We start from the raw sequence: 26755 nt of genomic DNA, 5'->3' as shown, positions 1-26755 counted from the left end.
TGCGGAGGAAATCTATCTGGATCTGAAGTTGCTTACTGATATAAAATTATTTCTCTTTAATTCCAGTATCCCTCAAGTGCTGTTATGTGTTAATAATTAAAGTCCAAAAATCATTTATAAAGTACCCTCTATTTAAAAGACACTGAATCATCTACTAGGTATATACTGATAAAACAAAATTAAAAAATCAAATTAAAAATAATCTGTGCCTATAAGGATAATATATTCTATTGAGGTTGTAGGGAAATCTTTCTTCCATCATTTCAACCATACGATTTGTAAATATAAGGTTCAAAGAATGAGTATAGTGTGTGTATGTGTGTGTGTGTGTGTGTGTGTGTGTGTGTGTGTGTGTGTGTGTGTAGATCTGGGTTTGGGGTGACTTTTTTCTGCCAAGAGCCATTGGGATATTTATAACATCATATATATTTAGTCAAACATTCAATTAATTCACCCCTAAAAAAGCTACAAAATTTGTTGAATTTTTTTAGCAATGACATACCAATATGTCCCCCAGGCTGGAGGTTCTCTGACCCTGGACTATGGATAGATACATAGATACATAGTTAATCTGAGGAAGGAGAAAACATAATAACTAAGAGATCAAAGACAACACTGCAATTTCTAGGCCATATATCCTTATAGACTCTAATTTTTCTGTTTTAAATTTTATTTTATTTTTCCAATTACATGCAAAGGTGGTTTACAACATTCATCCATTTGCAAGTTTATGAGTTCCACAATTTTTCCTCCATCCTCCCTTCTCTCCCCACTCCCCAGGGCAGCAAGAAATCTGGTAAAAATTGTACATGTTCAATCATATTTTACATATTTTCATATTAGTCATGTTATGATAGAGGAATAAGAAATAAGGGAAGTGAGGGAACCATGAGAAAGAAAAAAAACAAAAGAAGTTTTAAAAATGAACTTATGCTATGCTCTGCATTAAGACTTCATAGATTTTTCTCTGGATGTAGTTGGCATTTTTCACAACAGATGTCTCTGGATGGTCTTTGATCACTGAACTGCTTAGAGGAGCTTCAATCCATTATAGTTCATCATCTCACAGTGTTGTTGTTAATGTGTACAATGTAATCTTGATTCTGATCACTTCATTCAGCATCAGTTTATATAAATCTTTTCAGGTTTTTCTGATATCAATCTGCACATAATAGTTAACATTCATATTTCATAACATGTTCAGTCATTCACTCTAATTGTTAGACTTTCCTTCAATTTCCAATTCTTTGCCACTACAACAAGAGCTACTGTAAATATTTTTGTACATGTGTGACTTTTCCTTTTCTTAATGATAATTTTGGGATATAGACCTTTTAGTGGCATGGTTGGCTCAAAGATTACCTACTGTTTTATTGCCCTTTGAGCATGGTTCCTAATTATCCTCCAGAATGGATGGATTAGTTCATATCTTCAACAATAATGCATTAATGCCCCAATTTTCCCACAACCTCTCCAACATTGATCATATTCCTTTTATTGTCAAATTAGCCAATCTGATGGGTTTGAGATGTAGCCTCATAATTATTTTAATTTGCTTTTCTCTTTTCAATAATGTTTTGGAGTACTTTTTAATATAACTATAGCTTTTTTTCCTTCATCTGAAAGCTACTTACTTGTTCATATCCATTGACCACTTATCAATTAGAGAATGACTTGCAGTCTTATCAACATGATTCTGTACTCTCTATATTTTAAAAATGAGACCTTAAACAGAAAGAAACACAAGTTGTGAAAAGTGTTTTCCAGTTTCTGAATTTCTTCTAATCTTAGTTGCTTTGGTTTTACTAGTACAAAATCTTTTTAATTTAATACATTCAAAACCACCCATTTTGCAATTTATCATGTTCTCTAACTTTTGTTTCATCATAAACTTCTCTCTTCTCCATAGGTCAGACAAATAAGACTATATCTTGTTCTCTTAATTGATCTATGATATCACTTTTTATACCCATTTCAACCTTATTCTGGTATAGGGTGTGAGATATGGGTCTATGCCTAGCTTTTGCCTACTATTTGCTAATTTCCCCAGTTATTTTTCCTCTTTCTGTTTACCTTTTTACACAATTCTTGAGTCTTGTATTTGAAGATCAAAGTTTCTATCCAGTTTTGGGCTTTTTATCTGATAAGTTTGAAGATCCTATATTTCATTGAAAATCCATCTTTTCCCATCAAAGAATATGTTAAATTTGGTAGGATAGTTGATTCTAGGTTGCAATCCAAGGTCCTTTGCCCTCCAAAATATCATATTCCAGGTCCTCTGATTTTTTAATATTGACATAGATAAGTACTGCATAATCTTATCTGTGATTTCTTTTTATTTAAATTGCTTCTTTTTTTGGCTCCTTGCAGTAGTTTCTCTTCTAGCTGAAATTTGGCTAAAATAGTCCTAAGAGATTTTTAAGTCTATGATCTCTTTCTGGAGGTGATCAAGAACTATTTTCAAGAACTATTTTGTCTTCTTGTTCAAGGCAGCATTATATGATAATTACCTGAAAGAGATTTTCCAGGGTTTGGGGGTTTTTTGATCATAGCTTAACAGTAGACCAGTAATTCACAAATTATCTTTACTAGATCTAATTTCCAGGTTGGCCATTTTTCCTAGAATGTACTTTATATTATCCTCTATTTTTTCAGCCTTTTTAGTTTTTATTTTTTTGATTTGATGGAATCTTAGTATCACATAGAGTCATTAGTTTTCATTTGTCCAATTATAATTTTGAGGGTTTTATTTTCAATTACATTTTGTGTTTTTTTCCCAGTTGGTTAATTTTACTTTTAAATAAGTTATTTTCTTTTTTCAGTTGATTTAATTTGTGATGAATTAATTTCTTATCCAGTAGGTTGATTTTACTTTTTGATGAGTTATATTCCTTTTCCAGTTGACCAATTTTACTTTTAAAAGAGTTGATTTCCTCAGGCAATTTGTCATTATTCTCCTACATGTTTCTCTTTTATTTTCCTCCACCTTTCCTCTTCCTCTCTTCTTTGGTTTTTAAAATTATTTCTGAATTTTTCCAAGAGGTATTTTTGGGTTTTTTGTAATTTGAGACCAATTCATAAACTCCTTTGAAATTTCATATGTAGGCATTTTATCTCTCCTTTCCTCTTCTGAGATAACATTTTTTCATCCCTATCAGAACAGTAACTATCTTTGGCTCACACTTTTTGTATTTTGTTCATTTTCATAGTTGAACTCTGCTCCTGGGGCACAGGAATTATAGGGCCATTTTTTTTTTGTTCTAGGTGGGAATCTATTCTCTGCTTTATCTCTTGCTTATGCAGCAGTTTGCACTATTACCTATGCCACAGGTTGCTTTGCAAGTTCTGTCTATTGTGTCAGCATTTCCATGGTTCAAATTTGTCCTTTGAACCAGGGTTGGGATACTCACTACTCATCTGCTGCAACTCTGACTTGCTGAACGTTGACCTGAACTGTGCTATGGCTAAGAACCTCTTGAGTCTTGTATTTGAAGATCAAATGTTCTCTTCAGTTCTGGACTTTTTAATCAGATAAATTTAAAATTCCTCTGTTTCATTGAAAATTCATTTCCAAAGGCTTTCCAGTTTTCCTGCCATCACTGTGCTAAATTTCCCTTTTACTCAGAAAAGACAGACCTTTACTGAAGTTCCACCATGATATCTTGATTTGAGAATTTGTTTCACTCTATTTTTGAAGAATCTGTAGCTTTAGAATCTGTGAAGAGGCTTCATTTAAAGTTGTTGTGGTAAAGTTCCAGGAGTTCTTAGGTTTTTCTTGCCATCTTGGCATAATTCTGGAAGACCCCACACTCTAACCTCTAATTTTATTTTTCAATGGATAAAACTGAATGGTCAATAACTTAGTCAATGACTAAAATCAATCATGATAATGTTTGTACTTTATTTTTGAAGAAGACCACAATATCAGGGAGATGATGCCATAACAAGCACTTGGTAAGGATTAGAGTGAGAGGATACTGTGCTAAGTCACCAGTCTCACTTTCTCCTCCAGAGCCAGCTTGGTCCAGTGGCCAGAAATGAATCAGAATGACCTGGAGATGGCCCTGAATGTGAGACAGTCAGGGTTAAGTGCCTTGCCCAGGGTCACACAGCTAGTAAGAGTCAAGTGTCTGAGACTAGATCTGAACTCCTGTCCTCTTGACACCAAGGTCAGTGCTCTATCCACTGCATCATCTAACTTGCCATTAAAATCACACAAGCAGAAAATGGAAAAGACAAGATTCAAATTCAGGTCCTCTACTCCAGATCAGGCATTGTTTTCACTGTATCAAGATGATGCAAATATCTAAGTATAAGAGGATATTCAGAAAGGAATAGTTCACAGTATCAAATACTGGATCAAGGTTAAGGCAGATTATAGGTTGATGAAATACCATCATTCCAAAAAAAATTCAGGTCACCTAAAGGTGATCATATTATATATAGATAAGCAAAAGTATATACCAATCATGACTTATTTATAAGGAGTTGAAATACAAAGCATAGCAGAATTTTCACATATACATATATTATGCATATATATATATACATATATATCTGCATATCTGCCATAAAGGAAGTGGATTTTTTATTATCTGATGAGAATGGGAAACAACAGAAAAAAGCCTGAATCCAATGCTGAAATCATCAGTAAATTGAAAGAACTTCAGATATCCCTTAATTACATTGAAGGAGCTTATCTATGGAAAATTTAGAGGAAAGTCTGGCTAGAACTATGTAGAATGAGAAAACTTGAAGGGGTGAAATCTAGGAAGGAGAAAAGAATAGCAATATGGTTAAAATCTGGACCTTTCTGTTCCTTAACTTTAGTGTCTTATTTTTACCAGTCATTACTCAAAAGAATTTCTGTAAACATTCCTTTAACATTTATATTATCAATTTAGCATGGAAAAAATTATGATAATGATAATACACAAAGGATCATTCAAAGAATTGAATGGATATTTCTCCTATTTGTTAAATATCTAGATAAGTCATGGAAATGTTGTTAGTATATTTTAAATAAGCACTCTCTCTCTCTCTCTCTCTCTCTCTATACATATATATATATATATATATATATATATATATGTATATGTATATATATAGTGCCAGAATAATTATTTCAACAAAGTAATATGATTAAAAATTACATTACTATGCAGTCACAAAAAATTTACAATATTCTTCCCCATGGATCTATTAATCAAAATTCTTTAGTTTCTTACTTTTTTTTTCAAGCAAAATGATTTGTTTATCACACTCCATAAAAAAGGAATGTTTCCTCTATATTCTTTGCCTTTAGTCCAAGTACTCCTTTTTTGTGTCTGCCCACAGAATGTAAGTTTCTCTGCTTGAAAGAGACTAAGAAAATGCCTTCTGTTTCCAGGGCTATCTCCTCTGATAGAGAGACAAAGAGATGCAGTAAGGAGAGAGAGTCAGAGAGAGAGAGGGAAGAGACAGAAATGGAGACAGAAAGTCAGCTATAGAGACAGAGAGAGGGATGAAGAAGCAAGACAGAGACAATTTAATTACTTTCTTATATAATCAGTATGAATCAATGACAGAATTTGAACTCACAATTTGTTGACTTAAAAGACAGCTCTTGATTCATTATGCTATTCTTTTTCTGGTCACACATTCAAAATTTAAATTGGAACTCATTTTATCTTTTAATTTCAGGAATAGATAAGATTCTATTTTATGACTTTTTCTTTTTAAACTTTCTGTCTCCCAGAAAAAAAAGTCATTTAAAAAAATCTACAAGTTTGTGTTGTAGTTAAGAACAAATCCCAGCTGACTAATTCTGTCAGTGTTATTCCATAAATCCTGTTGAATCCTTGTAGAATTTGGAGATTTTCATGCTATATGAGTTTGTAGAATACTGCTGACAAATATATTTTTGCCTTTTTCTCCCCTTTAAAAATTCCAGAACAAATAAATATATTTAGAGAAGCAAAATGCTCAAGGAAACAAATTGTTCCAAGGACTCATGACATCAATAGCACTGAAACATGATTAGTCAAACAAACCTAATGTTTATCCAATATAAATATATTTGTACAATTGATCAAATCCAACTATTCAAGAGACTTTGAATGATAATATTTGCCTCTTCAACAACCAGTGGACAAATACAGGAATAAGCTAACATAGAATTGGAAGAAATATCACATTGAGATGTCATATTTCAATAATATTATTAAAGTAACAACAGCCAAGATTTTGAAAGCTCAATATATTTTTCTATTTGTTACATTCATTATAGTTCAAGATATGTAAAAGATAAGAATATGAAAGATGTCATACTGTGAACAAAAGATAATTGTATTATTAAAATAAAAGTTGTAAATATATACCATTTCAAAGCAGTCTACTATTACTAGTACTTTGAAGAATGAAGAATACACTAACCAATCAAATGATTGGAAGTATGAATTGTACAATTATGTTTATTATAATGAGGAATATACTGTACAAGGTATGCTTCTTACTTGCCTATACCAGAATCACACATCTCAGGGCATGATTTTTAGGAAACAGGACTATTGTAGATGGTCTGGCCACTGTGGGAGACTTGGTTTTAAATAGTTTCAATTCTTTCCATATCAGTGAGCACTTCAACAATGTAAGGCAAGTACAAGTCTGTGTAATGTGGTAATATACAACAAAGAAATCTATTGAAATCATGAATGCTAACTTACAAGGTTTTTTCATTGTGTTGTTGAATCATCTGTTATCATCATCAAATCTACTTGGGGAATGTTAAGTAAAAAATTCCATTTCCTAGATTTCTTCCTTTTTTGTCTTTTCATCTATCAATTCATTCATTCAACCAACACTTCTTAGGTAGCCACTATTCATATGTAGCCACTATTCTTAGCCACACATCTTAGGTAACCACATTCTGTATCCAAATCAAAGAGGATGCAAAAAAGAATACAATACAGTATCTGCCTCAAGATACATAATATTATCGAATAAATAAGGCAACAATAAAATTGCACTAATGAAAGTAGAATTTAATAAGAAATAGACTAGTGAATTGTGATGAGTTTTCAGAGGATGCCAAGGTTTCTGACACTTGGAGATTTGGTATCATATTTCATTATATCTTTGCAATCATCAAATAATTATCTGAAGATATTGCTGTACAAAGCAAAATAAGCAATGTCTACAGCTTTCAAGTAGTTTGTCATCTAAAATGAAAAATAAGAGCCATATAGATAGATAGATAGATGATAGATAAAAGAAAATGATATATGTATACTGTGAGTATATGAATATATATATATATTCATATATAAGATATATTAGAGAGATTTGAAAGGTTTATTATAGATATGAAAGGTAAAGATATACACACATTTATATACAATTTATATTATACAATCTCCTCCTCCTAACTTCCAATCAAATCACTATAGTCTTTTCTTCCAAGTCTAATTTGCCACCACTATGATCTTTTTTATGCCATTTGTTAGTGGGCAAATAGAGCAGAGCATTAGCTCCATAAGTCCACAGTTTAAACCCATGTGTGATAACTGGAGGGGAAAAATGCACTTATGGAGACTCTATTGCTTTCTATCCTCATTAGAATAGATTAGTTTAATAAGTTAGCTAATGATCAGGCACACTGAGACTGGCCCCTAAGAGGATAGATGATAGCATGAGTAAGTTTTGATTTAGAAGAAGATATCAGGGTAAAAAATAAGCTTTGAACTGAGAAAATAAAGGTGTCAAGTCAAGGAATTGCTACATTATTAATATCCAGAATAACTACTATAATGGGAAAGTCAAGATAGGTTGGGATAGAAGGAGTTAAATAACCCAATAGCTTAACACTGGAAATTAAGTTGGTCTTTTTTTCAGTTTTGTCTCTTCAACAGGACTTATCAATTGCTAACAATTAATTCTGGAGGAATTACAAGTATCCCCTGATAAATAAAATATATCTAGGCTGATTATTTGCATGGAAAAATTTCTAGGAAGACTATTTCCATTTTTTGTGTTTTCCAACTTTTGAAATCTTCTATCACTAGTAGAAAATAGAATTTTATTCATTTTTGTCAATGCAAGTAAGTTGATTAGATATTTTGGTTTGGGTGATTGATTCCCGTCTTAGAGCAAACAAAAATAAAAGTAAAAACGAATGGCAATAGAGAATTTGACTATAGACGGTTTAATGCTAGAAATGAGATTTTTGTAAGGTATCTATTTCTCCTTAATGAAACAAATTTCTTCTGTCTACTAATAATAAATACCTAAAAATGGCATACCCTTAGTAATTGCTTTTTTATTTTTTGGTCTACCTTTTCCCCATGTATTCTAATTCTTCCTACTTTCCCTTATTTTCCAATTTTCTTTTATGTCTGGTTTTCCATTGGAATGTAAGCTTACTGAGAGTAGGGATTGTCTTATTTTCTTGTTTACATCTCCAGAACTTAGCAGTAAACCTGGAACATAAGTACATAATAAATATTCTGCTTATCTATATATCTATGTTTTTATGTAAGTATATATGTATGTATGTATCTTTCTTTACAATAACTAGACAGGAGACTACACCTCTGCCATAATGTTAAGAAATTTTCTTCCTGGAATCAATGGTCATCCTGTTGCTCCTAGGTCTAAAAATATGTCTGTCCTATGGTGTATAGATGATCAAATCTCTACAGAGCAGAAGATTTGATTGGGTAGGCCATAGAATGACTTAGACCTACACTACATAGCAGGGAGAAGAGACGAAAATGTCCAGCTACCACCACAGATGTTCAAAAAGAATATACTTGCATTAAAGGGTCTCCTAGTGGCAATACACCTCTAGGTTCTTTGTTGTTTTAAATAACAACTGAAGGGTCTATTGTAGACTTCTTTCCCTTTGGAGCATCAGGATACTTGTGCAATTATTTGATCATATACATTTAATTTTGTAAATATTTCATTTTCTCTTTCCATTTAAGGATGTATTAATCTTTAATTATGACAAGGTTTGAGGAAACTGGGCATTTATGAACTATGCAAACTTTCTGAACTCTATTAAAACCATCAATAAGCAATCTTGGAAAAATAGTCTTCAGGAATGTGTAACTGGGCAAGCACAGCAAAGCATACTATAATTACTGCTTTGTTGAATTATTCTGAGAGTAATTGTGACCAGACAATTTTCCATGATAAATGGAGTTTTAATTCATTATTCCTATAAGAACAAGAAATGATATATTTTTCCCTTGGCAAATATTTCCCAAAGCAATAGGCTACACAAAACTAAAGTAGTTTATTGAATCTAAATAAAACATAATGTTTATTCACAAAACTAACACCAAATGTGAGTCTACCTCAAAGTTCATGCTAACTGAATATTAATTTGCCAAGGACATTAATGTTAAAATTCAAAGATATCTCTGAACAGAGAGTCTAAAGTAAGTTAAACTTCCCACATGTGATTTATTATAGCTAGTTTGGAACCAAACTCTAAAAGTTTGGCTCAATATTTCTACAGATCCACCTACAAAGATCTTTTATAAGACAAGAAAATCTTAAGAGTATTGCACCCATGGAATGAAATCTAGCTTCTAGGAATAATCAAAAGGAATGGAAATAATTTTTCACATTGTTACATGGTAGATGGAAACAAAGATCTCTGAAGTGACTGGAGCCATCCAGGTCAGTCTGTGAGGGCTTAGAGAGTATGAATAAGAAAATTGAAAAGAAATATGGTTAAATGTAAACAGTTCCTTGAAGAATATCTTTCATTCTCTATTTACTCAATACTCAACCTTTAAAAGCTTAATCCTACCTATACTTCTCTGCTTAGACAACTTTTCTAAGAGTACATTGGATCTACTGGTCTTTTTAAAAATATGATTGTCTTTTATTTCTCTAAAGCACCTTCTTGGCTCAGAGGTCTTGGGTTGGGTTGGACAGACCCTCAGAGACCATAAATTTCAATTCTTTTGGTTTACAGTTAATAAAAGTGAATTCCAGTATATGTAAGTGAATTGCTTTAGATCCACAGATACTAACAACCCAGGTCCTATGATTCAAAAGACCTTATTCTTTCCTCTTCGTAAGATCCATTTTTTCCTTCAAATTCTGTGACTTTGATACTATTTTTGGCTACCTCCTTCCTACTGCTTTGCTTTCCAAAATTTACTATATTAAATATACAGTATTTTCTAAGGTTCTATTATTTACCCTCTATTCCATATGTGTCCCTTGGTGATCTTACTCATCTCTATGTTATCAATGAATGGAGAGTTAATCTATGAGACTGTAAACTATATTTCAGACCCCTCTTCATATCAGAACCCAAGTTATGTTGGATATATCATAGAAGTTATATCACTGGCACTTCAAACCTTATCTGTACAATAGCAAATGAATCATCTTTTTCCAAAGAAAAGAAAGACTACTCTTCAATTTAGCTTTTTTTTTTGTTCTCAGAATTTAGCACAGTATCAGACACATGATAGCTGCTTAATAAATGTTGGTTGTTTGATCATCCCCCCTGTTATTTTTACATATATTTTCTCTTTTTAGTTACATATCTCTGTTAAATCATGTTTGAAAATTTTTTTGGGGGGGAGACTTTATATATTTTTCTAATTAGCAAAAATCTATTTTTTCTTCCTTAGAATTCCCCTTCATTTAAAAAGGAAAGGAAAAAAAAACCCTTCTGACAAATATGCAAAGACAAGTAAAATTGATTTCTGCATTGGCCATATCAAAAATATGTTTCAGTTTGGAGTATAAAGATTATTAATCCAATTTTATGGATGACAAAAATTGAAACTCAGAGATATTGATGGCTTCCCCAGATAGTTTTGAAATAAATCCAGGTACTCTTTTCTATTATGGTTCTATTATGGTACTTAGCATATGTTGTCCTGTATTATGTATCATTTATTAATTTCATCTCCCTCTGTCAATCAGATTAAAAGTCACATGATGCAGGGAAGCTAGGTGGTGCAGTGGGCAGGGCACCAGCCCTGGAATCAGAAGGACCTGAGTTCAAATTTGGTCTCAGACACTTAATAATTAACTAATTGTGTGACCTTGGGCAAGTCACTTAACCCTGTGCTTTGCAAAAACAACAACAACAACAACAACAACCTAAAAACACAAACAAAAAAGAAAAGCCACATGATGCAATGGGTGACATACTACTACTATTTTGCCTTACAAGGTATTCAGTAGATAAGTAATTGAACTAGGTCAATCAGGGTGGAATTAAATTAAATTTTTCTAAGGTAGGGGCAGCTAGGTGGTACAGTGGATAGAGCACCGGCCCTGGAGTTAGGAGTACCTGGGTTCAAATCCAGTCTCAGATACTTAATAATTACCTAGCTGTGTGGCCTTGGGCCAGCCACTTAACCCCATTTGCCTTGAAAAAAAATTTTTCTAAGGCTATTTAGATAAGCTTGTTTTATTTAGATATCTAAGATAAAACTTAGGTATAATCTAGGTTATACCATTTGAAGGAGGAGAAAAATGATTAAGGAAGTGTTTGTAAGTTTACTTGAATGGAGGGAAAATATGGGTGGTGAAGATTGGAAAAAACTGGCTTGTAGAACCATATTCCACTTGTTGCAAACTTGTTTCTGGTTTACTATTTATTCAGTGTGGTAAGAAATAGCCTTCAGCTGCTTTGGTTCCCACAAATACTATATAGGATTCTTGGGAGAAAAATATAAACGTTTATTGAGATCAAGGATTCACTTCTGAGTTCCTTGCCTTTGCAAGACAATACCCATATCCTAAAGTAGATTATTTTATGTGCTTATATTTGCATCAGAAGGAGTTAGGAAGAAATGGGAATTATCATGGTTAGAGAGGAAAATATCCTCTCAAGTCTGCATAGCTACTCAATTACCTAGATTTTATGGGAGATTACTCAGACATGAAGTGAAGTCAGAATTAACATTGTTCTTTCAATTTACCATTTTCTTCTGACATACATCAAACTATACTATTCTATCACTTTGCATTTTTCTTCCTTTTCTGTGTTAAAAATCATATTCAATAAACCATTTCCTCAGATTTATTCACCTATTTAAGAAAACTTATTTATGCAATGAATAAGACTAGGAATGTGGTCAGTAAAGTGAGATCCTTTCCCCATCATTCTTCCCATAAAACAAGCAATTTAAGAATTATTTCTTGCTTTTACAAATATTTAGAATCTTTGACAAGTCTAAGGAATATTTCAACATTGCTCTGCCTTTATCTCACAGTATATTTTTAGCTACCAGAATAAACAGGGAAAAACACACTCTCACACTCATATGCACACACACACAAACACATGCACATACAGACACACACACACACACACACACACACACACACAGAAAAGACAGATTATAGAATACAATGCAAATTTCTTAAGAAAACTAAAGTCTAATTAGTGTACTCTGGTTTTGTATATAAGCTGCCAAAATAAACAGATAAAAATGAAAAAATTCATTCCCTTACAGAAATACTTTATCTGTGTATCTTATTTGTTTTCTACTAAATATCTTAGTATTTCCACATTCTATATTCAGAAGGTCAATATTATGTAGACATGGTCTGCTCATTGAAGTTTATCTAAAACAGAGAAACCCAGAAATATTCCAAAGTCTTCTCACCCATTTTTGAAACTTTATAGTATGTATGTCCAACATGAAATATATTTTTCAAAAGTTGAATTTCATTCATTAAAAACTTATGTCATTCATATTATAAATAGCCTTAATATTCAGAATTTCAAGTGAACAGAATTGATAAAATAAAGAACTATTTAGGTTTTTATTTAACTATATACCCTAAGTTTAAAAAAAATTCAAGCTGAAATATGTCAATAGCAAGCTAGACAATAAAGCCTATTAGTGAATGGTTATATTACAGCCTAATTCTATTAGAATTTATAAAGTAATATAAAGCCATTGACAGCAAATTGAAAACAATGCTAGAGATCAACCTTTTAGGCCTCAGTTTAAGTCATTTGGAATGTATCAAGGGACATGGGACGTAAGGAGTAAAGCAAAGTTGTAGAAATGATTTATCAAAGCAGAGAACTAGATAGGGAAGAGCATGAAAGAAATATCAAAGAATGAGGATCAGTGGAGAGTAGAGAATGAGTCAGGTGACTAGCAGAGAGAAAGATTTGGTGTGCCTTTTAATAAACAGAAAATTTTGCAGAACTTTCTCCCTACAATGAATATAAAATAGACTATCATATATATATATATATATATGTTTGTGTGTGTGTATGTTTGTGTGTGTGTATGCGCACGCGCGTGTGTGTGTGTGTGTGTGTGTGTGTGTATAGTCAGACAAAGCAAATATGTTGAATCTGTAGATTGAATAGTTTCCCCCCCCCTTTCTTTTTTCTTTATCCATTGTTATAAGGGATGGTTCATATTAAGGAAGAGGGAGGGGAATAGCCATTAATGAAGAAGATATAAATATAAAATGTCAATAAAATAAAAAGTAATTTCTTTTGTGTTTTAGGTATATGTATGTATGTGTCATTTTTCTCTACCAACCAAATCAATTAGTGGTATTTTGTCATTCACTTTAAAAAGTTCCATTCTGGGAAATTTTCTGCAGTTTCCTGTTTTTTTCATTTTATCTTTTTTCCCCCCAAGAGATCTCTGATCCTTAAATTTTCTCTAGTGATGTGCTGAAAATGCCTAAACAAAAAACTAAAGAGTTCTAAGGGAAATACAGAACCATTAATATGCTTTTATTTCAATTTCTTCAACTAAAAAAAAGAATAGGCTAGAATAGAATAATTTCTTTATAGCTCTAAATTTTGTCACCTAGGACATATAAAATTTATCTTTTTTATTTAATGCCACAAGTCTGTTTTAATCCTCCCATCAAAAATTTTTAAATGAATCTATTTGGCATTTCTTTTCACAGAAAAGTTTTATAATGGAAGTCAATGAGAAAATAAAATGTGTCATGTGACCAACAAGGTGACAAAGTAGTAGCTTCTGTATAAATATGCAACCTAAGAACCTCAGGAGAAAGAAATCTATAATGATGAAAGCTAAAGCCAGAGGATATGAAAATGAAAGCAATTCACTTTGTGAAAAGTTCTTGAAACAATACTGAATGATTTAAAATTTAAAATTCCCATATACTAGTCCTAACCCTAGTTTGTTCATGTACTAGGCAAAACTAATGCAAACAAAAACTCACAAGTTTGAAAATCACAAGTAATTCTTGTCTGTTTGAGAGTAGTGAATATACTCTAAAACAAGAAAAATAAAAAAGATCCAGAGTGCTCTATCCCTCACCCTCACCCCCAAGAATAGGGCCAAAAACCTGGCTGAGGTCAGTGTTTTTCCTCATGTAGTTTACTTTAGTCAAGGATCCAGCTAAACCTGTGCAACACACACCTCAAGGAATCTGAGGATTGTCAACCTTATGGGTCTATAAACATATATAGAAAGGGGAAAGACAAGACAGTGGAAATGGAGAAAAAAAAGAAAGTTACTTCTGGAATTTCAATGCACTGGTTGAAAGACAAGCTGAACTTGAAAGCTGAAATTTCTAGGTATATATCAAGCAGATAAATAAAGAGTAAAATTCTTTTTCTTTAAAATAAAGGAAGAAATACTTTAATTGTTAATAGAAACAAGCAAATGTAAAAATCTCACATCTATCAAAATAGAAAAGTTGGCAAAAGAAAATTGATACATACTAAAGAAACTATAAAAAACATATATGATAAACTGTTAAAAAAATTGTGGTGATCCAATAATTCTAGAAAACAATTTCTAACTGTCCACAAAAAGTTGCTATATAGTACATATCATTTAACATAGACACGGCAATAACCTTTTTGTACCTATATTCTATAAAGTTCAAAGAAAGAAAGATAAAGATTCATATATACCAAATAATTGTAGTTACTTTTTTTACAGTGACAAAGAATTGGTAATCATAAATTGGGGAATTGCTGAACAAGTTGTAAGTTTGTATTAGATTAAATACTATTGTACTCAACACCCCAAAATTTGTTGAAATAATGAGGGGAATAGTTTCAGACAAATCTAGGAAGGCTTGTATAAAGTGATGCAAAGTGAAGTGAAGCAGAATTAAGAGAGCAATTTATACAACAATAATATTGTAAAGACAAGTAACTTTTTGATCAACACCAATGATCAACCACAATTCCAAAGTCTACACTGCGAATCATACTGCCCTTCCTCTGATTGAAAGATGATGGACTCAGAGTGTGGAATGAATTTTTTGTTTTGGATATGAGGAAATTTTTTGCTTAATAATATGGGTCCACAAAAGATAGAGAAGTTTGTTTTTTCCTTACTTACTTGGGGATGAAAGTTATAGGAGAGAGAAAGTAGAAGTTTATGAAAATTAAAAACATAAAATATATAGAAAACATGAATACCAAAGAATGATTAAATATTTCCCCAAAGAACATAATATAATGAAAATATTTCTACTATGAAATATTATGTTAAGAGAAAAGTCAAGTCAAATCAACTAGTATTTATTAAGCATTAACTATAACTGTGCTAAAGGTCTGGGAACACAAACATGAGAAAAAGCAGGATAGAGTGTTGGCATTATGAAAAAAGGTAATTACACTAGAGAGAGTTGGAGTCAGAGACAAAAGGGAGTAATAACAACCAAAGGTCTTGCCCATCTACTTACTCAAAATGGAAAGTAAGGGAAAAACTCACAAAATTTAAAAAATGGAGGTAACAAAACTGAAGGGATCTTCAAAAACAAGAAGACTGCACACCTATTACTAAAAACATGAAATGAAAACAGAAGCCCAAAGGGATCAAATAATGTGTTCAACTTTCACAGAAAATAGTATAGCAGTGATTTTAACGTTTCTTTTGACTGCAAGTGTAACATTCCACTATATACAGATACAAATATATGTGCAAACACACTAATTGTGTGAGTGTGTGTGTGTGTGTATATGTGTATGTGTTCTTATGGTCTTTTGTTCAAGTTGCATAAATTATCTCTCCATCTAACTGCAAGTCAAAATAATGTTCAAGAATAATGCTACAAAAACAATATGATCTGCAAACAAAAGCATCTGAATCAATAAACCAATAAATATCTATTAAGTAGCTACTATGTGCTGGGCACTGTTCTAAGCACTGAAGATATCACAATCAATAGAGAGTATATCTTAAACATGTATTCCTCACTGGATCCCCAAAACTTTAGTGAACAGTTTTGTTGAGCATAAGTGGTTCATGTCTTAAATGGTAGTTTGGAATGGAAGTCATTAGATAAGAATATCTTCATTGTTATTTCTTTCAAGGAATTATGAAAACAAAATCACTTCAATTTGCTGTGTGAAAGAATACATTTGAAAAATAAATATATAGAATGAAAAAAGAGATATTGGAAAACATTAATTATACTTTGGGGTATTCCTTCTCATTTCTCCATAAAAAAAAAACAGGAATTACAATTATTCTAATGCACAGAATTAAAATAAAAATTCACTATGTTAAGAGAAACAAAAAAGGAAATTTAAAATTATCCTTAAAAGTATGATAGATAATGAATGAAACAATAACATTTTATTGTATGTATATTTATTATATAGCATGTTCACTAACTTAGAAAAATTTACATAATAATTATAGGATACTTTAATATTAAACTCTGAAAGCTAAGAAAATAGAATAGAAACCAACACAGGAAGAAAAAATAACAAGTATGAATAGATATTGGACACTTTGGAAGAAGTTAGATTTAACAGATGTATGACAAAAATTAAAAAATATATGTAAAATATCTATAATATATTAAAAAGTATGGTATCATATAGTACTTTTAAAAAATTGACTATGTTAAAGAATAGAGAGTACAATAATATGAAAATGACAGAAACATTGAACAAATTCTTTATAGATCATAAGGTACCAAAATATTATTTTAGAGGTAATGTAAGAAAATGGACAAATCCTAAATGATTATTTAGTAATGACTTAATAATCAGTGAGTCAAAGAACGAATCATAAAAACAATTATTATAAAAGTGAAAGAAGGATAATTTTAAGGGAAGATTAGCTAATAGAAGCCCAACTCTTAAGAGCCAGCACAACATTCTTTCCATTAATGCATTCTCTATCATCAGTGTTTGCTGAGCCTGCTTCTGGGAATGTGTTAAACAAGACCCTGATCTATTTTTCAACACATGTACACTTCATTTTTGACTGTTACCTATATGCTTACTATGTGATAAATTGATTAGCTGCTTATCCTGAAGTGATTGTGGATACAAATGGCTTCAGTGGCCCAACTTCCATCTTTTTATCCTAATGGCAATTCAAGAAATAACTATTAAAAGCATTAGGGTGGGGCTGATGAGCAGTGGATAGAGCACTGCTTGGAATCAAGAAGACTCAACTTTTTAAGTTCAAATCCGATCTTAGACATATATTAGCTGTGTAAATCTCATTTGTAAAATGAGCTGGAGAAGGAAATGATAAACCACGCTAGTATCTCTGCCAAGAAAATCCCAAAGGGGGCCAGGAAAGAATTGGTGCAGCTGAAAAATAACAAAAAAAATAATCTTGGGAGAGGAAGGAGAAAGGTAATACCGGCATCAGTATGGATCCACATAGATGCACAAATATCTATGAAGTGGAATACGAGTTGCTAGCAGTCTAACTGGATGTATGAGCCAGTCTAACAGTTCCTTGATGACAAGGGACAAGTCACTGTTATTCAGTGTCCCTGGTTTAACGAGATGATTTTATACTACTGTTTCATTATATATTTTCAATAAATATCCCTTTATAAAATCTAATTCAATTTATATTAATTGGATGAAGTGGTAAGGTGTTATAATCATTTAGTTAAATGATGACATAAATGAGATGCTAATGGTAATTAGTATTGAGGAAAACACATTGGAACATGGGCAGAAGCCAATAATGTTAGCTATCCCTGAATTTTGATTTTACTAGTAGAATTACAAGGTAAAATGTAACTAGCCATCCCTCTGTAAAACCAGCTCATCATATCTATAGGAAGTGAAATAATTACCTTCCAATGTCCTATAGATACCACATAATGATGAGACAACATACCAGAGTTTGAACTAAGGTGACAAAGGAGAGAAAAAAAGACACAAAAAAAATCAATTTCAGAGAAAATATGGGAATACAGATTTACCAATCCACTACTAAAGTTGACAATTATTCAACATATTCTTGGGAATTATTTGGATTTAAATAAAAAAGGTTCTAAAGTGCTCATTCCCACTGACTCAGAGATTTCATTTGTAGCCACTTTGCTAACTAACTGGCCCTTAAAGTATATTAATAAAATTTTAAGAAAAAATAAATTAAATTAAATTAAATATATGGAAATTGACTTTTCAGATATCTTTTCATGATCTTTGTTATAATGGTTTGATAAAGATTTCTCAAATAGCTATATCTATCCATCCATCTAGCTAGTTATTTTTTATCTATTTTGTTTATTTTAATCTATTTTATTTATCCATCTATATTTCATTTAATTACACTAGTATTGACCCATTTACCCTACATTATAGACAAGAATCTAGTTTTAAGGAGATAGCAAGTGAGAACTTTAAATACTAAAGGTCCTTAGAACTAGTTCCCTACCTGAATCTCACTGGCAGGGAATTCAAATAAGGAAGAGATATTCAAATCTAGAACACCTCTTTTTTTTCTATCCCAGGTAGTCTAGCTATCTGGCAAACTAGCCAGAACATTAGGACATTATTGCCCTTTCTTCTGTCACAGATAGTGGCTGACTAGAGCCTAGAATAATATTTTTAAAAGAAGAATCTAAATAGAGAGGTCAGAGCCAAGACGACTTTTAGTCAATCAAAACTCAATGAACCCAAGTAGGTCATTATACCCCCCAAAAAAACCCCTCTTCTCTTCCCAACTTTCTATTATTTCTAGGGTATCACTATCCTTCCAGTCACTCAAGTTGAGAGATCTTATGTCTTCCTTAAATTCTTGCACTTACTCCACCTATCTAATAAGTTTTTACATGTTATAATCTATACCCTCACAACTTTTCTCTAATGCAACCCCTTCTTTCCATTCATAGTCACTATCATAGACTTCAACTGCTATTGTCTAGACTATTAACTATAGCCTTCTAACTGGTTTCTGTGTCTCATATATGTATGAACTCCATTCCATTCCCCACTCAGTTGCCAAGATGGTTTTTTCCCAAACTTAGGTTTAGAATTACTCTCTGCTTAATGAGCTCAGTAGGTCCCAGTTTTTTCTAGGATGAATTTTAAAATTCTTTCTTTGGTATTAAAAAACTCTCTATAACCTGGACCTTTCCTATATTCCTAGTTTTCTATCCCTTTATTCTCCTCCACAGATTTCAGCCCACTAAAGTAAAGCTCCTCAAACACAGTACTCCATTTTATATCTCTGTTCCTTTGATAAGCTGTTCCCCATGCCCCAGATGTTCTCCTCTTCACTTCTACACCTTAGTTTTCCTGATATCATTCAAAATCTACTCATTAACTCAGAGCCTAGACTCTTAAGGAATCCTCTCCTGGTTCCCTGACCTGTGTGCCCTCTCAGAGTACTTTCTCTCACTCTATGTACATACTGTCCCAAAGCTTTAATGCATGTTTAAAAACATTAATAACTTAAAACTCCAAGACTATGTGTGCATGTATACAGGTATATGTAGGTGATATATATATATATATATATATATATATATATATATATATATATATATATATATATGTATATGTATATGTATATGTATATGTATATGTATATGTATATACATATGTGTGAACAAATTGAATTTACCTAATTAATTATTTGTATTTTATCTCACCCATTTAGTTTGATCCTATGCTCCTTAAAGGCAGAAACAATGTTTTTGCCTTTTTTTTTGTATGCCCTACACTTAACAATGCCATACTCAATGGCTACTAGTTAACTAATTGACTGACTGAATAGTTTATTTAGTTCTACTCCAATGTGAAGTATGAAGAACATGAACATTTTATATTTCTATAGCAATTTACAATTAACAGATTACCATATGTGCTCAATCTCAATTGTTCCACAGAAATGCTATGGGTCAGTAAGTTATGAGTAGGTATAATCTCTATTTTTTTAGATAAGGATATGGCAGGACAAAGACTTCAGTGATTTTTTTTTCCTTACAGTTGTTATAACTAGTAGGTAGCACAGTAACATTGTTTCCAATCCAATGGCATTTAATTCAACAGAGGTGTAAGTAATATTCTGCTAAGGAATGGAGTAGGTTTAAGGTAATAGACTTTATCTATATGGAACCTCTAGTCTAGTTGACACAAATGTAGAAAAACATACTTAATCTTATATTGTAATAAAAGACACAATTCTTTATATCATAACAGATTGCCTTTTCTATTGGATGTCTTTTTTTCATTTCTTTTTTTTTTTTAGGTTTTTGCAAGGCAAATGGGGTTAAGTGGCTTACCCAAGGCCACACAGCTAGGCAATTACTAAGTGTCTGAGGTCGGATTTGAACCCAGATACTCCTGACTCCAGGGCCAGTGCTCTATCCACTGCACCACCTAGCCGCCCCAATGTCTTTTTTTAATATCTCTGATCACTAATCTTTCTTTGAAAGCAATCTCCGGAGTTAACAAACACTACTTCATAAAGTAGCACATTCTAATTTTTGGTCATCTCTAGTCATTAGAAATACATACATACATGCATGTATACATATATATATATACATACACATATGGATATGTGTGCGTGTGTGTGTGTGTGTGTGTGTGTGTGTGTGTGTGTAAAACCTTTTTCCATTTAATTTCCAATTTTCCTTCATGCTCTTGGCCAAGAACAATTCTAATCTCTTTACTTCATTATGACTTTGGAATGCTTCCTTGAACTTTTAACTAAATTTCTCCATTCCTGTTTTTAATATTGAATCACCTAGAGGTAGGTCATTGTCTAAGTCCCTCTGATGTCGATAGCATCATGATTTGGGTTGCTTGCTCAACATTTCATTCCTCATCCAAAACTATAATTTGACCTGTCCATGTAAAAATATTATTCTCCCATTTGGTTCATGATCTAGTCCTAGTCATTGTAGAATTTTGTTCATTTTATCTCCATGTTTCAGTTTCTCCTGCTGTGAAGTTATTTGAGATCCTCTCAAAGGCCCTCAGAGTCAAATATTAATATATTGCTATTTTTACACTTCAAGTATTTGTTAATTATGTAGTTTTGGAAACAATTCACCAGCTATAACATTTAAAGCTTAAGACATCCCCCCCCCCACTGCATTTGCCACTGTATATCATGCTATCATTCTATGATCTCTAACGGGTATACTCCCTAGTTCCCAATTTCTCATGAGCACAAAACTTTCAACTATCAGGATGGGAAGGGGCAGGGAGACAGGGAGGAATGCTTTAAATTAAGACATAGAATCAGCTTCATGTTTAAAACATCTAAAATAACTTTGCTGTAGGAAAGAGGTTAATACTCAGACTGAGACAATATCCGCTGACAGCAGCAAGGCTGCAGTTTTGTTTCAGCCAACAGCTTGCTCACAGAGAACAACAACAGAAATTAAAGGTCATAGGCAAGTCGGCTAATATTCTAACTGGGACATTTTTAACCTTGAACTTAAAAAGAAACACTGAAATTTTCCATCGTATGTGATGCTAAATATTTAATGGTCAATGCCAGGGGTCTCCGGGGTGAGCCTTCTCCAAGAACTGAATTCCTTCCCGGGTAGCACAAGGAGTCAGTGTTCAGAGGTGGCCTGGGTACTCTGGTAGCCCCTGACGTGTTTTTTTCCCTAGTGAAACCCAAGAGTTTCAGGCCAACCTTTGTCCAGAGGAAGGGTTTTCAATTTGGAGCTGCTGGGTTTTTTGTTTTTGTTTTGTTTTGTTTTCTTTTTTCTTTAAGCTGGAGGTGGGAGGGAATCACTGTGTGCGGGCCTAAATTTTGTCAGGATTGCAGACTAAAAAACCCTGAAGTTTGTGGCCCAATGAACAGAAAAAGGTCCCAAGGAGCTAGTATGCCTGTATACACATATAACTTTACATCCAATTTAAATGCACATTTTAGTGGGGGGTTTTCTTCTTACAACCAACAAAGGAAAACGAATGTTTCTGCCCTAAAGCTTTTATCAAAGAACCATACATAGTTCCATTCTTCCTCACTCCCTTTGATAAAGGCCTTAGGGCTGAAACCCTGGCTTTTCTTTCATTCATTCCAGTGAAAGAGGGATAGTGGGGGGGGGGGCAGTACTTTTAACCCTTTCCTGCCAATCTTGGTAAGAAAGCTCTCTACATAGAGCATACATCCAATAATATAAGTTGCACAGAATAGGTAGGCATGACTAGGTAGCAATTTGTTTTATTTTCATAAACTGAGGAAAACTATGGTTTATTAGAAAACTGGAGTATCCAAAAACAGAGAAAACCTCCAGTTTTCCAGAATCAATAAGCTCTGATTGGATTTTCAGAAGCAGGGAAATACTAAAGAAAATTCAAATAGGAATTGGACTTCCTATCCTGAATTCAGTTACAAGGATCTGTCTTACCAATGTCTATGTTTTTAGAATTTCTCTAAGATGCATTCTCTTGGGTAGAATAAGTTTCAAATGCAATAACTGATTTACAAAGTAGCATAACATAATTGTAGATTTATTCTAGAGAGCATATTTCAGAGAGGATAAGGTGAATTATGCCAATCAGATCCAAGACTACTTTGCCTCTCTTCCAGTCAGCCTCTCTTTCTGTCTTTTTCTCTTTTTCAAGATCCCCAAACAAGTCAGCTTCTACTTTGCTTTATCCAGGCCTCAAGCTATATTTGATAACAGCAACAACAACAACAAAATCATCTTGCACTAATTTAACTAAATTTCTCCCCTTCTCTCTCCTAAACAAACTTTAACTGTTTCCTACAAGGCAACACAAGTCAATTATGTCTCTTTGACAAATATACCCAGTGTCGAATCCCAGATCATGGAATCATTTAGAAGAGTCAGAACCCAGCTGATAACTTCCCATTTAATGGTTATCTAGGAGTTGTTCAAGTAGGGCAAAACACCCATGTTAGGCCTCATTGTAGGTTGCTTCCAATACTGGAAAAGATTTTGAGCATTCAAAAAGACACCTGCAATGATCCCAGAACAAAAATATATTAATATTGCTCAAGATGAAATAATTGTTTCTAATTCATAGCAGGTTAAAACTTCTCAGAGAAAAGAAAAGGAAAAGGGGAAGTGGGAAAAAGTAATTAGATGAGTAGGAGAGATACTAAATAAAAGTGAATTTTCCATTTGTTGCCCCTTTGATTATCAGTCCCACCTCCACAGAATGAGGCAGAAAAGGAAAGAAAATATAGATATCAGAAAACCTTAATTGTAAGGAAAAAAATTCTAAATTTTCTTGCCTTTTTAACCCTAAATTTTAAGGAGATAGTTTAATAAAGTATTCTGAATCTTGGATTCAAATGACCTGGACTCTAGTCTTTACTCTGCTTATTATATACTTGTCATTGATTTCAGGTCCCCAGATTTATTTCTTGATTACCATTATCATAGTGTGATTTTGTGGCTTAAACAACACGATATATGTTAATAGCTTTGGAATTATTAAGTAAAAGGTAATGTCAAGGTTTTTTTTATCTTTTGGACATAAGTAAAATATGAAACTATTTGAATATAACTAATAAGAGTAATAGTATTATCCACTTATAGTTTTTAAGAGTTATAAAAATGCATTTTGTATCATGTACATATTTTTGAATATGCAAAGAAGCACACCTGTGTTTGAAGTATGCTTTTTCAATGCAGGTCTTGAAATGTGATATTGTGAATTAAATATGAGATCCCAGATGTGGTCTTTTCAACATAGAATACCATGCAACCCATTAGCATCTGTTCAGGAACAAAAGTTAGAGACTAGTAGTCCATCAAAGAAGACAATAACCATTATAAAGAATTATTGTAAATCTAGGATCTCCAGAAAAAATGTTTTAATCCCTTCAGACAGATACTAAAAGCAGAGAGAAAGAATGAGAGAGAGAGAGAGAGAGAGAGAGAGAGAGAGAGAGAGAGAGATTATTCACAGATTACTTGAAAGAGTACTACCAAGAAAGAATAAAAAAAGTTATGTTCTTTTAAGATAATTGCACTGGAGGAAAGAACCTGAAAGAATAAATAGTTTAAAAGGAAAAGCAGTAAAGCTTACCTGAGTAAGCTATGCACTGAAAATTAGAGTGAACAAAAATAATTAAATCCAAGCCACAATAAGAAATAATCGAACAAAATTTTAAAAAAGAAGAAAATATAGGAGAATTAATATATTTTAAAAACTGAACTAGAAATTAAATCAATGATGGTAAATTTTATAATCATTGGATTTCACCCACTTTACCAAACCTATAGGTATTTTATTTAAAAGGTTTGGAAGCTACATTTTGAAGTATATATATATATATATATATATATATATATATATATATATATATATATATATATATATAGATAGATAGATATATATAGATATATATAGATATATATATGAAAAATACCTAGATCTATTAAATTTAGAGATCAAAATATATGTTTAAAAATTGCCAATCATTTCCTGAAAGAAACCCTAAAATGAAAAGTCCCAGATTTATCATAACCAAAATCAGGTACTCTGATTTCAGATCAAAGAGAAAATACTACTTACTATTGATAAGCACAAAGAAGCAATTCAAATACCAAATAACTACTGTGAACATCACATCAAACCTAGTAGCTTCTACTCTTAGTGACAAGAGACTGAAAACAAGATTCTAAATGATAAAAGACAGAGATACACAAACAAGAGTATCTTACCCTGCAAAATTGAATATAATCTTACTAGGGGACAAAAGAAAGAGGGAATGAATCTTTCAAGGAATAAAGGACTTTTTTGAATTTCTAAAAGATAAAGCTTACCATGAACCTCAAAATGTAAATACATGAGTCAAAAGATATCTGGAAAGAAATTCATTTGAGCAAGTGGAAAGAGTTCTGAGCTCATAAAGCTTTTGAGAGAAAAGTATTTTCTAAATCTTAAACCCATTAGGAAAGTGAAAAAATATTATGTATCAAAAAAATGAAAAAAAAGAAAATAATATTTCCACGGTGCCAAGTACATGTCTGGTAGATTCTCTATAAATATTAACTATCAAAATAGTAATTGAGTTGTTCTATTTTTTATCTATTATAAGCTATAATCTATATCTACACCTATAATCTGTATATACATTTATAACTACATTGCTCTCCTTCCTTCCAGACACATTTTTAAGATAATCATTTTTCAAATGACATATTTTGATGCATTGATATATTTAGGATAATATTAATGATAATTACTAGCCTTTTATATTGCATTTAAGTTTGCAAAGCACTTTATAAATATTATATCATTTTATGCTCATAAGAAGTCTAGGAGAAGATATCTCCACTTGATAGATAAGGAAATTGAGGTAAAAAGGTTAAGTGAGAATAAGGGAGAGTAAGCATTTATAAAGTGCCTAGTGTATGCGAAGGGAGATATATGTATATAGATGAGAGATAGATAGATAGGTATTCAAGGAGGACTAATGTCTCTCATGGGAGAGCTTGCTGACTTTTTATAGGGCTCCTCATTTATCTTTGGTATCCAGCTGGCACTCAGTTGTCACCTGTTGCTTAAGAAACTCTAGCATATATAGTAGCCATATCCAGTTAACCTACCTTGAAAACCAGGTTAAACCAGGTTGAAGGCAACTGATGAACCATAAACTCCACAGTAAATTAGGGAGCATGTGAAGACTTCCCCTAGTGGAATGGACATATGAAAAAATTTTACTGCACTGGTAAATTTACTATACCAGGACCACCTAATGTGTTCCATCTGCATCAATGTAGTTATAATCTTTTCCACAACAGATTACATTTTATCCATTCTGTCTTGTTCAGTATTGCCTTTGTTTACGATCTATCCACCCTCTATCACCTAGCTAGCTATCTGACCGTCTATCTATTTACCATGAAAGTTCATGTAAGTTTTTTTCTTGATAAATGTATTTAATATAATTTATTTCCTTTATAATCTTATGAATGATTCTAAAATGTATTTTAAATATTTTAAAACATTATTTTGGAAGCTATCAGTCTGCCAAAGTGGACTGTGATATAAAAGGATTAGCAATACATGCACTAGAAAGAGACCTACCACTAGGTATTTTTTAAAAAGACATTTTTAACAATGCAATATTTAGAGTGTTATTCCTTTCTTTCCCTGCACAATTTACCTATTTCTTTTTTCTGGTAATATGTGTTCTTGATGTCTTTTCATTGCTTTTTGATACTACAGAGGCAAAAATGTAATTGTAATGGTCAGTTGATAAAATAGGTGTTTTGCTCTTTGAAAATATCACCAGCTGTAAGAAATCAGAAAATCTTCATTTTTATCCAATGAATATAAGAGAAAATGAGATGAAGATAAAGATAGGTTTGTTTTGCTGTTCTTTTTTCCCCCAAGGACATTGGGAAGGGGTAAAGGGTTGTGCTTTCCTGAGGGCATAAGGGAGAAAAGAAATTCCTCTACCTACCCACAAACCATGCACATAGGTAAATGAGTGTATCAGTTATATTTCTGTTTCCCCTGAGGTGGTTATTAGAAGTTTCCTTCTTGTCTTCAGTCATGTTTGGAATTGTTTTCAGGATGTTTAGACTCTTTTCCTCAAGTTGT

This window comes from Macrotis lagotis, chromosome 5 (genome assembly GCF_037893015.1).
Source record: "Macrotis lagotis isolate mMagLag1 chromosome 5, bilby.v1.9.chrom.fasta, whole genome shotgun sequence".
In the NCBI taxonomy this organism is placed as follows: domain Eukaryota; kingdom Metazoa; phylum Chordata; class Mammalia; order Peramelemorphia; family Peramelidae; genus Macrotis; species Macrotis lagotis.
This window is presented reverse-complemented; position numbering follows the sequence as displayed.